At 39.7% G+C, this 14,335-nt stretch overlaps 1 non-coding gene across 1 annotated transcript; it reads left to right on the forward strand.

Annotated features, from left to right (window-relative positions):
* The first annotated feature begins 11,930 nt into the window (after window positions 1–11,930).
* On the forward strand, window positions 11,931–12,037 carry LOC139004616 (U6 spliceosomal RNA). Its single transcript, XR_011470475.1, has one exon. It is a non-coding gene; the product is annotated as a U6 spliceosomal RNA (small nuclear RNA).
* The last annotated feature ends 2,298 nt before the right edge of the window (window positions 12,038–14,335 follow it).

The raw sequence follows: 14,335 nt of genomic DNA on the forward strand, positions 1-14,335 counted from the left end.
AGAGCTGGGCTGCTGCACACACTGGTGACCACAAGGATGCGGCTGGTCCAGTCTGGCCTTGTGAGGGTGATGTGCTGGCATCAGCTCTTAGAGCACGTGACCCTTGGCTGAAAACTTCAGCCACAGTGGTCTCATTGTCCCAACCTAGGCTACTGGGGCCTTGGAGACATCCAGATAATATGGGGAAGACCAAGGACCTTAGACTAGGAGATGTTTACCTGAGGCAGAGTGGTTTATTTTGATACTGGAAAAGAATGCTACTGCTGGATAGAGTGTTCCATAAATTCCAATTAAATCTTTTTGGTTGGCGGTATTGTTGAGTTCTTCCATGCCCTTGCTGATTTTCTGCCTTGTTGTTCTATCCATTGTTGAGAGAGGGGTTTGAAGTCTGCATGTGTAATTGTGGATACATCTATTCCTCTTTTCATTTACATCCTTTTTTGCTTCACATATTTTTCAGCTCCATTGTTTGGGACATAGACATTTAGAATTGCTATATAATGTCTCTCTGTGTTGAGTGGGTTTCTTTGTTCTGCAGTCTACATTATCTGATGTTAATGGAGCCACTTCTGTATTCTTTTGATTAACGTTTCCATGATATATCTTTTTCACTTATTTTACTTTCAACCTGCGTATAGCTATATTTGAAGTGAGTTTCTTATAGACAGAATGTAGTCAAGCCGTGTTTTTTAATCCGCTCTTTCAGTTTCTATTGAGACTATTTGCATTAATGTAATAATTGATGTATTATTGATGTATTCAAACTTAAGTCTATCATTTTATTTTTTGTTTTCTATCTGTTCTCTTTATTTCCTTTATTCTTTGTTCTGCCTTACTGATGGTTAACATTTTTTCAGAATTTCATTTTGATTTATTTATAGTGGATTTGAGTATACCTCTGTATAGCTTTTTTTTAGTGGTTCTAGGTATTATGCTATACTTACATAACTTATCACTGTCTATTAGTGCCATAATTTTCTCAGTTCAAGTAAAGTGTAAAAACCTTACCTCCTTTACATCCCTTTACTCTCCTCTTAAAAATATAATTGTATCATTTTATCTATACATCTTTAGAATCATATCAGACAATGTTATAATTTTTGCTTCCCCAATTAAGCATAATTTAGAAAATGCAAGAAAATAGGGAAGTCTATTATAATTTCCCATATTTCTGTTTATTGGGCTTTTCTGTTCTTCCTAATGTTTGGAGAACTTCCTTTAGCCATTCTTTAAGGTTGGTGTGCTGGTGAAAAATTCTCTCAGTTCTCCTTCATCTGAGAATATCTTTTAAAAAATATATATATTTTATTGATTTCAGAGAGGAAGGGAGAGGGAGTGAAAGATGGATACATCAATGATGAGAGAAATCAGCTGCTTCCTGCATGGCCCCTACCAGGGATCGAGTCTGCAACCCAGACATGTGCCCTGAATGCCCTGATTGGGAATCAAACTGTAACCTCCTGGTTCATAGGTCAATGTTCAACCACTGAGCCATGCCAACTGGGCCATCTGAGACTATATTTCACCTTTAGGCCCGAAGGAGTTCAGGTTGATAATTTGTTCCTTTCAGCACTTAAAACAATGTTGTGCTATATGAATTCTGATGAGAAATCCACTGACATTCAAATTGTCTTTCCCCTATAGGTAAGGTGTTGTTTCTCTTTTGCTGATTTTAAGAATTTTTATTTGTCTTTATTTTTCAGAAGTTTGACTATCACGTGTCATGAGGTGAATTTCTTTGGATTTATCCAGTTTGAAGTTTGCTTAAATTCTGCAATCTATAGGTTTATGTCTTTTGTCAAATTTTGGAATTGTTGACCTAACCGGTTTGGCTCAGTGGATAGAGCATTGGCCTGCAGACTGAAGGGTCCCAGGTTCGATTCCAGTCAAGGGCATGTACCTTGGTTGTGGGCATATCCCCAGAAGGGCGTGTGCAGGAGGCAGCTGATTGATGTTTCTCTCTCATCGATGTTTCTAACTCTCTATCCCTCTCCTTTCCTCTTTGTAAAAAATCAATAAAATATATTTTAAAGAAAAAATTGGGAATTGTTTAGCTCTTTAAGTACTTTTTTCAGTCCTGTACTCTCTCTTCTTTCTTCCTTTCTTTCTTTCTTTCTTTCTTTCTTTCTTTCTTTCTTTCTTTCTCCCTTTCTTTCTTTCTTTCTTTCTTTATTCCTTCCTCCCTTCCTTCCTTCCTTCCTTTCTTTCTGTCTTTCTTTTTACTTTTTATTATTTATTTATTTTTAATTTTAAAAATTTTTATTGTTGAAAGTATTACATATGTCCCCCTTTTTTCCCCATTAACCCCTTCTAGCCCACCCACCCCCCTTCACCCCAGGCCTTCACTATCCTATTGTCAGTATCCATTGGTTATGCATAGATGCATACAAGGTTTTTGGTTGCTACACTCTTCCTTGTCTCCTCTCCCTCCAGAGACATTCTCATGACATGAATGTTAGGCCTTTTGTTACAGTCCCACAGATCCCTGAGGCTCTGTCTTTGTTTTCCAGTGTGTTTTCTCTCTATTGTTTAGATTGGTAATTTCTATTCTATCTTCCAGTTTACTGATTCTTTCCTCTGTACTCTCTACTGTTCAGCTCATCTGTCATGCCTTTTTTTGTTTATTCAGTTACTGTCTCTTTCTCTCCTAAAATTTCCATTTGTTTCTTCCTATATCTTCTTTTTCTTTGCTGAGATTTTTTTCTATTTTTTCCTCATGTTTTTTTAATTGCTCATTGAAGAATTTTTATCATGCTTTAAAATCTCCATCAAATAATCCTCAACATACCTGTCACCTAGCTGTTGCCATCTCTTGACTGTCTCCTTTCATTCCATTTGAGATCTTTCTGGTTTTTGGTGTGATGGTACAGTGATTTGAGTGTTGTCCTCCATAAATTCATGTTCACCGGGAACCTCAAAATGTAACCTTAATGGGAAATATTTTTTGCAGATGTAATTAGTTAAATGAGGTCATAGATACATATAAGGAAGACGGTCATATGAAGACACAGGCAGAGATTAGAGTGACCCAGCTACAAGGAACGGCAGGGGCCACAAGAAGCTAGGAAGAGGCAAAAAAGAATTTTTCTCTAGAGACTTCAGAGGAAGTGTGGCTTTGTTGACACCATGACTTCTGGCTTCTGGCCTCTAGAACTGTGAGTGGATAAATTTCTGATGTTTAAGCCACCAAATTTGTGGTACTTTGTTATGGCAGCCTTAGAAAACTAATGTAGATGGTATGGCAAGCAAATTTTAAAACTGAAACCTGGACATTTTGGGTATGTTATGAGATTTTGGATCTTTTTATAACCTTCTGTTTTAGCTGACTTCCTTTGATACTACTCTTACAGGGACAGGTTAGAAATAATGCCTCATTAGTGCCAGGTAAGGATTTCAGTCCAGGTTCTCACTTGGCCTCCACTGACCATCAAGGAAGGATACTCTTCATTACTGCTAGGCCTCCTCTGACAGCACCCCAGGGGGAGAGGGAAGGATGCTTGTTATTTCAGGATAAGAATATTAGTATTAGTCTGTGCTCCCTATATAATCACAACTGATACCATGGAAGGTGAGGGGGATCTGGAGGACAAGCAAAAATGAAAGTTAGGATGCCTTGTTGCAGCCTGGTGAGTGTGGGAGTGTAGGCCCCCCTCAGTCTTCACTGGTACAGTTGGGACCACAGGTTTTCTGTGGTGTTTGACTCTAGAAAAGCTGTTACTGTCTAAAACTTTTCTTCCTTGCCAGACTGTCTTGTTCCAGGTCTTCTGACTGGAGAGAGCAGATTCTTGTTGGGGCTTTTTTTTTTTTTAATCTTTGCCCATTGGTGTTTCTGGGTTGCCAGCTTCTTCCACTCTGGATCTGCAATATATGAGGCAAAAAGAAAACCCAGGAAAATCTCTATCGTGTCATTTCTCCAATCTCAAGATCCCTAATTTGTCTTTCTTTGTTTCACCTTTCAGTCTTCTTACGTTGGTTTTACATATAACATCCAGGTTTTTTAGCTGTACTTAACAAAAAGAGCAGGGAAAACTATATCTACTGCATCTTGCCAGAGATGGAAGTCCTCTAAAGACTGAATTTGTTCATTTCTGAGTTCCTCAGCTGTAATGACTTTACTTTCACAACCTTTTAGCCACCCTCCACTAAGGCCCATCCAGACTGCAGCTCCCTGAACTCTTAAATTCAAACATCCCTCAATTCTTGACCTCATATTTTTGCTTCTCATTCCCTACTTCATACTCAATACACCCATTTTTCTGCCTCATTAAGGTGTCTGACCCCTTGACTTTGCTACTTTCTTTTAATCTATGACTCTGTTTCCACATTCAATTCCATTCTTATCTAAGTAGACCTCATGGTCTTTCACTTTCAACCACTTTTTTTGACACAATCTTCAGTTTCTTCCCAACTGTCCTTCATTCTCATCCACTGGCAAAATCCAAACTTTATAATTATCTGCCCTCTTCTACATTTATGCAGCTGAGTATAAAGGAGAAAAATTGCACAGTGGAGGGAATTGGTGAACCAAAATTCTATGGTATACAATTTCCAATTATCCCCATACTGTGTTTATGGTCTCTCTCTTCTCTATTTCTCTCTCTCTCTCTCTCTCTCTCTCTCTCTCTCTCTCTCTCTCTCTCTCTCCTCCCTCCCTCCCTCCCTCTCTTTTCTCATAGCAATGAAGCCACCTCCTCACATCTGAAGCCCTATCCTCACATCTCCTCACCTACTTCACTCTCACCTGCTACTTCATGGAGAAAACAGAAGCCATCAGGTGGGACTCTACACCTGCAATCTTGCACACATCTGTACTCATTCTTACTTGACTTTCATGATCAGCGATGAAGTCCCCGCTTCTAAAGCCAGGCTGAGCTATGTAGCCCATTACGGCCTGCACACTTAGTCACCTTACTCATCAATTATTGCCTTTCTTCTAGTTTTCTGAAGAGCATCCCTCCTAAAAATCATTACAAAATCCATCCTGCTTACCTTCGCATTACTTTTTCACCTCTAGTTTTCTTTGTTCTGAAGTCTACATTATCTGATGTTAAGAAAGCCACCTTCCTTCCCCACTTCAAAGCTAGGATTTGTAAATGTGCTTTCTATACTTCCTGACATCCTATTCCCTCTTCAAACAGTCTCATTTTTGCCCTCACAATGTTTAAACAATTCTTGCTAAGATCTCCAAAGGCATTTATTGCTGAAGCCGGCAGATACCTTTCAACCTTATCTTACTTGACATCTTTATAGTTTTTGCACAATTGAACAATATCTTCTTTTGGGGGAAAAAGCAAAACTCCCTTCTCTTCTGCTTTCCCTTAACCTCTCTGGCTACTCTCTTTGGTTTCCTTCTCTGTCAGTATTCCCTGTTTTAGTCTTAATTCTCTCTTTACACACCTGGACACTCATCCAAACCTTGACTCCTCACTTCCCTTATTCCCTACACTGAATATATCACTACATCTTTCATTCTATTACCATTGTGTATTGGTCAGCTCAAGCTGCCATAACAAAAATACCACAGACTGGGTTTAAACCCATTTATTTTTTCACAGTTCTGCAGGCTGGACGTCCAAAATCAAGATGTCAGCACAGTCATTTTCTGGTAAGGACTCTCTTGCAGGCTTGCAGACAACTGCCTTCTTATTGTGTCTTCACATGCTAGAGAGAGAGTGCAAGCTCTCTGGTGTCTCTTCTTACAATGGCACTAATCCCATCATGAGGCCCCATCACCAAATATCATCAAATTGGCTCTTAGAACTTCAATGTTTGAATTGGTGTGGGCGGGGTGTGGGGGGGGCAGTATAAAATGCTCTGTAAGCACATAGCTCTGAAATTCTTCTGCCATGTCCATCTCTACTGACATTTTTTCTAACCTGGATTATTTCAATAGTTTCCAAACTGACCTCTTTGCCTACATTATCCCTCTCAAAGCCATTCCCCATACTGTACTAGACCAACATATCTGAGGCAGAAATCAGGCTTCACCACTTCCTTGCAAGAGATATTTCAGTAGTTTCTGATAGACTTTCTGTGAAATCTACACACTTTGTTTTTTAAAATATGTTTTTATTGATTTCAGAGAGAGGAGGGGAGAGGGCGAGAGGGATAGAAACATCAATGATGGAGAGAATCATTAATCGGCTATCTCTTGCACACACCCTACTGTGGATTGAGTCCACAACCCGGGCATGTGCCCTAACCAGGAATTGAACCATGACCTCCTGGTTCATGGGTTGATGCTCAACCACTGAGCCACACCAGCTGGGCTACACATTTTAAATAGCATGAAAATCCCTCCATGTTTGGGCTCCTGCTTCTCTCTTCAGTTCAGTCTCTTCCCTCTCCCCTTGCACTTAGTGATACTTCCACAGTGAGTACGTAGGGTTTGATGAACACACTCTGCTTATTAAATTTTTCTCATTCTCAGAACTCAACTTAGATGTCATCTCTTCTAACAAGTACTCTATGACCCTTAGGCTTAATTGGGTGCTTTTCCTAAATGTCTCCACCACTCACTGTGTTTACTTGTATCATAGCGCTCAGCAGACTTTGTCATAGTTGTTTTTCATTTGTCTGTCTCCCTGCTTTGACTATAAGCTCCTTGCAGGCAGCCACTGGTTCTTTACTCCTCTCTCTGTCCCAAGTCTATGGTGCAGTGTTTAGCACAAGTAGATACTTCATGTTTGTTTATTAAGTAGAAGACGATTTCATGCAACTTCTCTTTTTATTGATGAGAAAACTAATAAAAAGAGTATAAGCTATCAGTCAAACAAAGCCAAGCTAGCAAGAAGCCCAGAAAACAAAGAATGTCACCATCAATAAGTCAACTCAAGATTTTCAGGCCTAGCACTGACACTAATGAAAAAGATAAGCACAATCATATTATTTCAGTTCTTTGGGCCTTTATCTGTAAAATGAAGAGGTTGGACTAGATCACCACCTGTTTTCTTCTAATGCTAACGTTCTATAATTCCATGTAAGGAGACCATTAACTGTGTGGTCAAAATTTTTTAGAAATCACAAACCTGGGATATTTCTTGCTCTACTAAAAATGAATTTGGGGATAGCCTGCATTTATAAAGAGCCTAGGCAACCAGGGTTTCTCTTCCCTGACCATTCATTTCTTTATTAGTCAACATTTATTGAGCAACTAATGTCTACCAAGCATGTAAAGCTTTTTAGTTTAGACATTTCATAAGTGCTGACAAACAATAAATTAAAAAAGAACAAAATTCTCTATGAGGACAATTTGATGTAATTTTCAAAGTTCAGACAGAAACAGCGACTTTATAGGGGAAAACTATACAGAAGGTACTAAGAAGTGCCCCATTCAATTGCATTTAGAAATGGTTATGTAACTGTTACATAGAACAAGCATGACTCATAGGATGCAATCAATCATAAAGCAACACTTTGAATTTATTCCATGGAATTAACACTTTCTCTGCTCTTGGGTGAAATGTAGAACAAATTTTCCTTCTTATAACTTCCAGGTAATATATTCTTTGGTCAATAATTAGCATGTCTAGGTTCATGTCATGGTAAAAACATCAACCATTAGGCTTCTCCTCTCCCCAGCTCGGTTTCCACAAACACTTACAGTTAGGAGAGCAGCCAGTGTCTCTCCTTTCCCCCATCACTGCCCTTTCAGCTTTCACACCTCTCACCTCTCAGGTTGGAGTCCTGAGAGAAAGATGAAAGGGGAGCAGGAAAGTTCTTTCCTGTCTAATAGTCTTGTGAAGATCTAGTATCAGAGTTCTCTGGCTTTGACAGGTATTCAGAGTTGGCTCTCTTTGTGGTGTTGTGTGAGTTCTTTGGCGACACTGCAGGGTAGGACTTCTCTCACCTACATTTCCCTATAGACTGAGTGCATCTTAATCTGGCTGACCACTTACCCTTCCTCAGATCCCAGGAATCTGGTACCAACTCCAGCCTTTTTGTTCATCTGGTCACCCAGCCAGATAACCCTCTTAGGACACATGTTAACTCATGCCTGCTTTCACTTGTGGGTGGCTCATGTCTGATCCAAGGAGGCCCTTCACACTTTCTTTGGCCCTGATAGCCTTAGGAAGGGGGTGGAGACACATGGCACACAAACTACTTTGGGCAAAACAACCCTCACCTTGCCTCTCTAATTTTCATTTTTAATGTACTTTTAATTGATATAAGGGGTTGGAAAGCCATGTAATCAGATTTTGACAATCTCCTCTGTAAATTTTTCAAAGTGAGAATCTCATACCTCACTATGTTTAAATGCTTTGGCTGAATCTTTCATTCTTTTACAATTATACTTGCCTTATGATGGTACAATGACCAATTTCTGATCACATCTTTGGCTTATACTAGCCATGTCACTGTTAACAAGTAGCCTTTTCCTTTTCTAGTTTTCTCATCTAAGGGCAAGTTAATAACAAGTTTTTGTATAATTTAAAAAAGTACTTCTTTTCATAAACTATAGATTGGGCATTGCATTCATGTCCTAGGGCTGCTATAACAAAATCCCACAAACTGGATGGATTAAACAACAGGCATTTGTATGTCACAGCTCTGGAGGCTAGAAGTCCAAAATCAAAGTGTCAGCGGGTCACACCCCTCTAAAGATTCTGAGATAGAATCTATTCTAAGGCTCTCTCCAGCTTCTGGTGGTTACTGACAACCCTTGGCATTCCTTGGCTTATACTTGCATCACTTCGATTTTTGCCTCTGTTTTCACAAGATAATCTCCCTGTATGTGTTTCTGTATGGTCTTCTTATAGGTACATCAGTCATTGGGTTCGGGGCCCACCCTAATCCAGTATGACATCATCTTAACTTGATTACTTCTGAAAAGACCCTATTTCCAAATAAGGTGATACTCACAGGAGCTGGGTAGACATGGATGTGGCGGGATGCACTATTACAATCCAATGCAGGTACTGCAAATTTTTCTGCAGAAAGGTTCAGTATCAGCACAAATATGATGTTATACTTTTCCCCAAATAATGCTTTTAAAACATAGAGAGATGGTATTAATTTTGGAAAGGCTTATGGAAGTAGGAACCCCTGGGTTTCACTGAAGTGCTCTGCAATATTCATAGAGTAAGATGACAAAAGAGGCATACAAACAGCTTAATAAGCATGGGGATGTATCGTATGAGAGAATCAAAGAAAGCTAATAATAGCTACCCCAGAGATGAGCGAACGGATGCTTTTCCACAGCTGAATCCTCAGTGGGATGATGCAGTCTTTGTTGACTTTGCCATGTGACTGATGAAAACAAAAGAGATACAAGGAAGACAAATGACATAATTTTGAGTGGCTTAACTTTAACTACACACACTAAAGTTATCATAGCACTAGTAGTGGATGTGTTGCTGTATATAATTATCTATTTTTGAGCTTCTGCAACATTTCAGAAAATTTTCCTGGGAGTGTTTTTCCCCTCTACCGGGTTTCCCTTTTTCCAAAAATTCAAATGGTGGCTTCTTGGGACCTTATTCAAATAATGACATAACAGCAGGCATAAAACTGAAAGCAACTAAAGGAGAACCTTCATGATATTCATCAAAATTGAATCTTTTATATAAACATCTAAAATAGTTTCTTTATGAATTATCAACTAAAGTCTATCCTGAGAAAATGTAGACTTTAGAAAGGTGTAATGAATAGTTAATAGTTGCATATGTTTGATTACCTACCCATTTACTCTTTCTATTCTCAAATAACCTCTTCCTAGAATCTTTGATTTTGTTTGGCCGAGCATTCCTTTTGGAAATTCATATATTTATCCATCTCTGTTAATTCAATGAGCTTGCCATGCAACTTTAGAAACTTGAAGGGACTTCATTAAATAGCATGCATTTCTTATTCAAAATGATTGCTGACATTTTTTTATTACTACTTTTACCTCTATTCTACATGTAACTTCTTTTCTGAATGTGGCAAACCACATGTGCCTTCCTTTGCATGTGCAAATGGAGCAGCGGATGCTGATCCATTCTTTCTGTGCAATTTATGCCAAATTTAAATCTTCCTTTGGATAACTGTTTTCTTTATGTATCACCATGTCTTTATTGCAATTTGTATTATATTTTCTTTTGTAAAGACATTTGGATTCTTGTAAAAGTGTTATGTATATAAATAATGAAACAACACCCACGCCATTATTTAGCTACTCTGGGTGCTGCCACACTGCTTTCTTTTTTTTTTTTTTTTCATTTTTCTCCTCTTTTTTTCTTTTTAATCCCCATAAGAATAGTTCTTAGGAATAGAAATGATGCAATGATCTTAAAGATATAGTCAGTGCTTACTGTTAATTAATGAAGAGTAATGTTTATTTCAAAATGGGCCTCTATAACTGATTGCTTTAAACTTTATGTCATTTTGTGCTAGCTTAAAACACAGTTGTAGCAGATGTGGTACACTCTGTATAATGTTCCACCATAAACTGAGCATAGCAGGAGGCATAATGCCATCAGTTCAAGTAAAATGGTTGTATGGTATCCTGAGAAATTATTGAGCTTCTATATGGATTGGCTTGTTTTTATAAAATAAATCAAGCAACAAAAAAATATTTTTTTCTACCTTAGAAAAGGGGCCAAAAATACAAGATATGCAAAACCAGTAACATGTTTGTACTCAATTGTCTTCTAGGACTTCTGTTTACATAAAGGGCTCCAAGGGCAGTGTTTGGCATTTCAAGGCCCACACTGAAGGGGGCCCAAGAAGTCCTGGAGTCATAGATGCTAAGAGAGAGAAGGGTCTGAGGTCTGCTTCTCTCCATCTCTGCTGGCCTCCTCCTCTTTTATAGGAGTCATGTGGGTACAGGACAGGCTGGGAACACATCAGCACAGGTCATGGAAAGGAGAGGGAATGAAGATCCAGAGGTGACAGAGCCTACATTCAGAGCTGGCCCATCCCCAGGAGGCAGCCAGGCAGGCCAGCGGACAGTGGTCAAAGGGCATGACTAGCTCCGATTGGGCCAGGCTATTTGGATATCTGAGTTCTGGAAGAAGTCCAGATGACAATACTCAAAACCAGGCATGGTTCCAGGTGATCCGTTCAGTCACAGCAGGCCCCCACCAGAAGCTGAGAAGGGAGGAGGAAATCATATTGTACCTCCCAAGGGAAGGGGCAGCAAGAGTTTGGCAGAGCATCAGGATGAGCCGAGGAAACTGGAGTTCATGCCAGGATCCAACCCCTGCAGAGAACTGAAGTGCCCAGCAGAGAAGCTGAGGCCGACTGGAGTTACAAGGCTTTGGCCAAAGTGGTAAGAGAACACAGAGACTCAGCTTCCAGGAGGAACCAGATTTCCAGGTCTCTAGGCAACCAAACCAGTTTCATCTATTAATAGGTCTAAGGCTGATGACAGGATCAGGACGGGCTCAGACTGATTGGGAACAACTAAAAGCTTCTGGAACTTTAATGTGCATAAGAATTGCCCAGGGAGCTGGTTACAATGCAGATTCTGATTGGGGGTAGGTTTGAGTTGGGGCCAGGATCTGAATTTCTAGCCAGCTCCTAAGCCATGCTGCTGGTTTTTTAGAGAATCCAAACTTACAGTCATTCCCTTTTCTCCTCCCCACTGCTCTCTCTCCACCCATTTCACCTGCCCAAGCAGCACATCCTTTGCCCTCCTCATCAAAGGTCTGATCACCTTCTCCTCTTTCCCTTTTCCTCTTCCTATCCTCCCAAACCCTTTGTCCTCCTGCATTTCTTCGGTCAAGACCACCAACAGAAAAAGAACTTCTGTTCAGATAACAGAAGGGGCAAGATAGCAAAAGCCAGGCCATTTCCCCCACTGTCAGTTACACACCTAAATCCTTGTATGTTTGATAGATACAATTAGTCCAGATTAATGTCTTTTTCAGTTTCTGTCTCATAAAGAGCATAAAGAACATGTGACCTCTTACATTTCCTTCCTGATAGACTCCAACAGTAAGAACTGAGTGCCTGCTTCAGCAGCACATACACTAAAATTAGAGCAACGTGGAGAAGATTATCACAGCCCCTGCACGTAGATAGCACACAAACTTCTGAAGCATTCCATATTTTTAAAGACATTAAAATAGGCATAAATTAATGGCAAAATAGATTGTGTTGATGAAAGTTTTACTATATTTACCAATATAGTAAAACTTTAGATTTTACTTGAATTAATCTATAATAATCCATGCAAATCCAATAAAAATCCCAACAGAGTTTTCGTGAAACCTAATTTTAAAGTTGTAATAAAAGAGCAAATGGCCAAGAACAGCTAAGAAAATTTTAGAGATAAAGAATAGAGTGGAAGAAAGCAAAAGAATAGTGTGGGAAGGGAGTTTCCATTCTACAAGAACTGAAGGTATAATATGTAGTTGGAGTTATTAAAATGGTGTAACAATAGATAGCTCTACTGAACATGATCTTAAGCTATTTTATTTGTGATTTTTAAATTTTCTACTCTAAACATATACTAGCTTTGTGATGAAAAGTAAAGTTAAAAAAAATAAATGCTTTAAAAGAAGAAAATATATACTAAAATATTTTTTTTAATCAGAGTGGTGTCACATATATATTTTAAGTTTCTATTCCCTGAAAATATATTTGTACATAGTATACACTGAATGTGTTTCCACTTCCTGTAGTAAGGGGTCCCTAGTTCCTGGCTTACACTAAAAACTAATCATATAATGTGGGGTCAGTGAATTAAGATCTCTCATACAGTTTTCCAATTTGAAAAATGATGCTATCGATAGCTTCCCAGTTCACCTTAGAGGATTTATTGTTGGAATTCTACCAGATAATATGTGAAACTGCTTTACAAAATGAAACATGCAAATGAAACTATTACTTTTAGTATTTGAAAAGAAGCACTCAGAGATTTTAGAATTTTGCTCCATTCCGTGTTGGTGTGACTGGACTATTTGAGACATTTGGGCTCCACAAGTGAAGGGGGATGGGAAAGCACAGTTCCAATCACAACCCCTCTCTCCACGTCCCATCTCATCTCACAACTGTTTTCCGTTCATTCAATGACAATATTTATTGAGTGCCAACGTGTACTAGAGCCTGGAGTTATGATGATGAAACAGACACTCCTTGTATGCAGGAAACTTATGGATTAGCAGAGTGTTTGTGAACAAAATAGGCAATTTCAAAATAGAGTGACAGATGCTGTGCGTGGTAAGTCCAGGGTGCTCTGGAATTCTTTCAGGGTCACCATCCAGGTCTGGATGGTTATAAAAGGGTTCCTGGACCATGTAATAGTTCAGATGATGAAAAGGGTGAAGGAGAACAGTAAAGTTTGCTTGGAGTCAGGACAAGGGGGAGGGAGAGTGCTCTGGGCACAGAGAGGAACACTTGTACTGCTCCAGGGGCAAGAAAGAGCAATGGAACCACTTTGATGTTTTAACAAAACAAAAACCTAGACCATAATGCTGCTTAGGCCTGGGTCAGCAGGAGTTCAGCATGAGTCTTATTGCAATAAGTTTTAGGATGACCCTCTTCCCGCACCACAAACCTCCTGACCACTCCCCAGTCTGCCTTTCCCCTTCATTGCCTGGCCTTTCCTTTGAAAAAAAATAGCACTCTGAAGAGGTGGGAAAAGGCTTTTTCCTTTTAAAGCAGCAGCATTATTAACAGAGAAGGAAAGTCTCCCATGAGCTATAGCAAAATCCTGCAGATTGGTTTATGAATCAATGTAGCTTAGGTTAAAGCAACCTAATTTCCTGAAAGCCTCTTTATGGCTTTAGGCTTCCAGAGGGGCATAAAGCTTATGTGATATTTACTCTTAGTTAAAATTAAATGGAAATGGAAAGAAAAAACAACAACAACAAAGAGGAAGTCTTTTGGGAGATCATATCATTAAAGAAAAAAATTAAAGGCTACAAAGCAATGAAGACAAAATATACATGCATGCTGCATTAAGAAGGTCTGGCAGCATCCTATATGATAAAAGCCCAGCGATGTTTACGGCATAACAGCCAGAACGACTAGATGACCAGCAGGTAGCTATGATGAGCACTGACCCAGACCTTGCTGTCGGCGCCCTGACAGCCCCGAATCTCGTTCACCTGTACCCTGGACCCTGACAATAGGGAGGCGGGAGCTGGATACCCACATCCCGGACCCCCATAGCAGGGAGGCAGGAGCCCCACTCCTCGCGGAATCAGCCATTGATCAGTTTGCTGTCTGCGCCCTTACAGCCCAGATTCCCGTTCACGAGTATATATATGCCTAAGCAACCTTTATGATGGAATGACCAGAACAACTGAACAACTGGTTGCTATGACATGCACTGACCACTAGGGGGCAGGCACTCAATGCAGGAGCTGCCTCCAGCCCGCAGGCCCCAATAGCCAATAGGCCCTCC

This window comes from Myotis yumanensis, unplaced genomic scaffold (genome assembly GCF_028538775.1).
Source record: "Myotis yumanensis isolate MYYU_CA2020_CCGP unplaced genomic scaffold, mMyoYum1.0.hap1 SCAF_2, whole genome shotgun sequence".
Classification (NCBI taxonomy): domain Eukaryota; kingdom Metazoa; phylum Chordata; class Mammalia; order Chiroptera; family Vespertilionidae; genus Myotis; species Myotis yumanensis.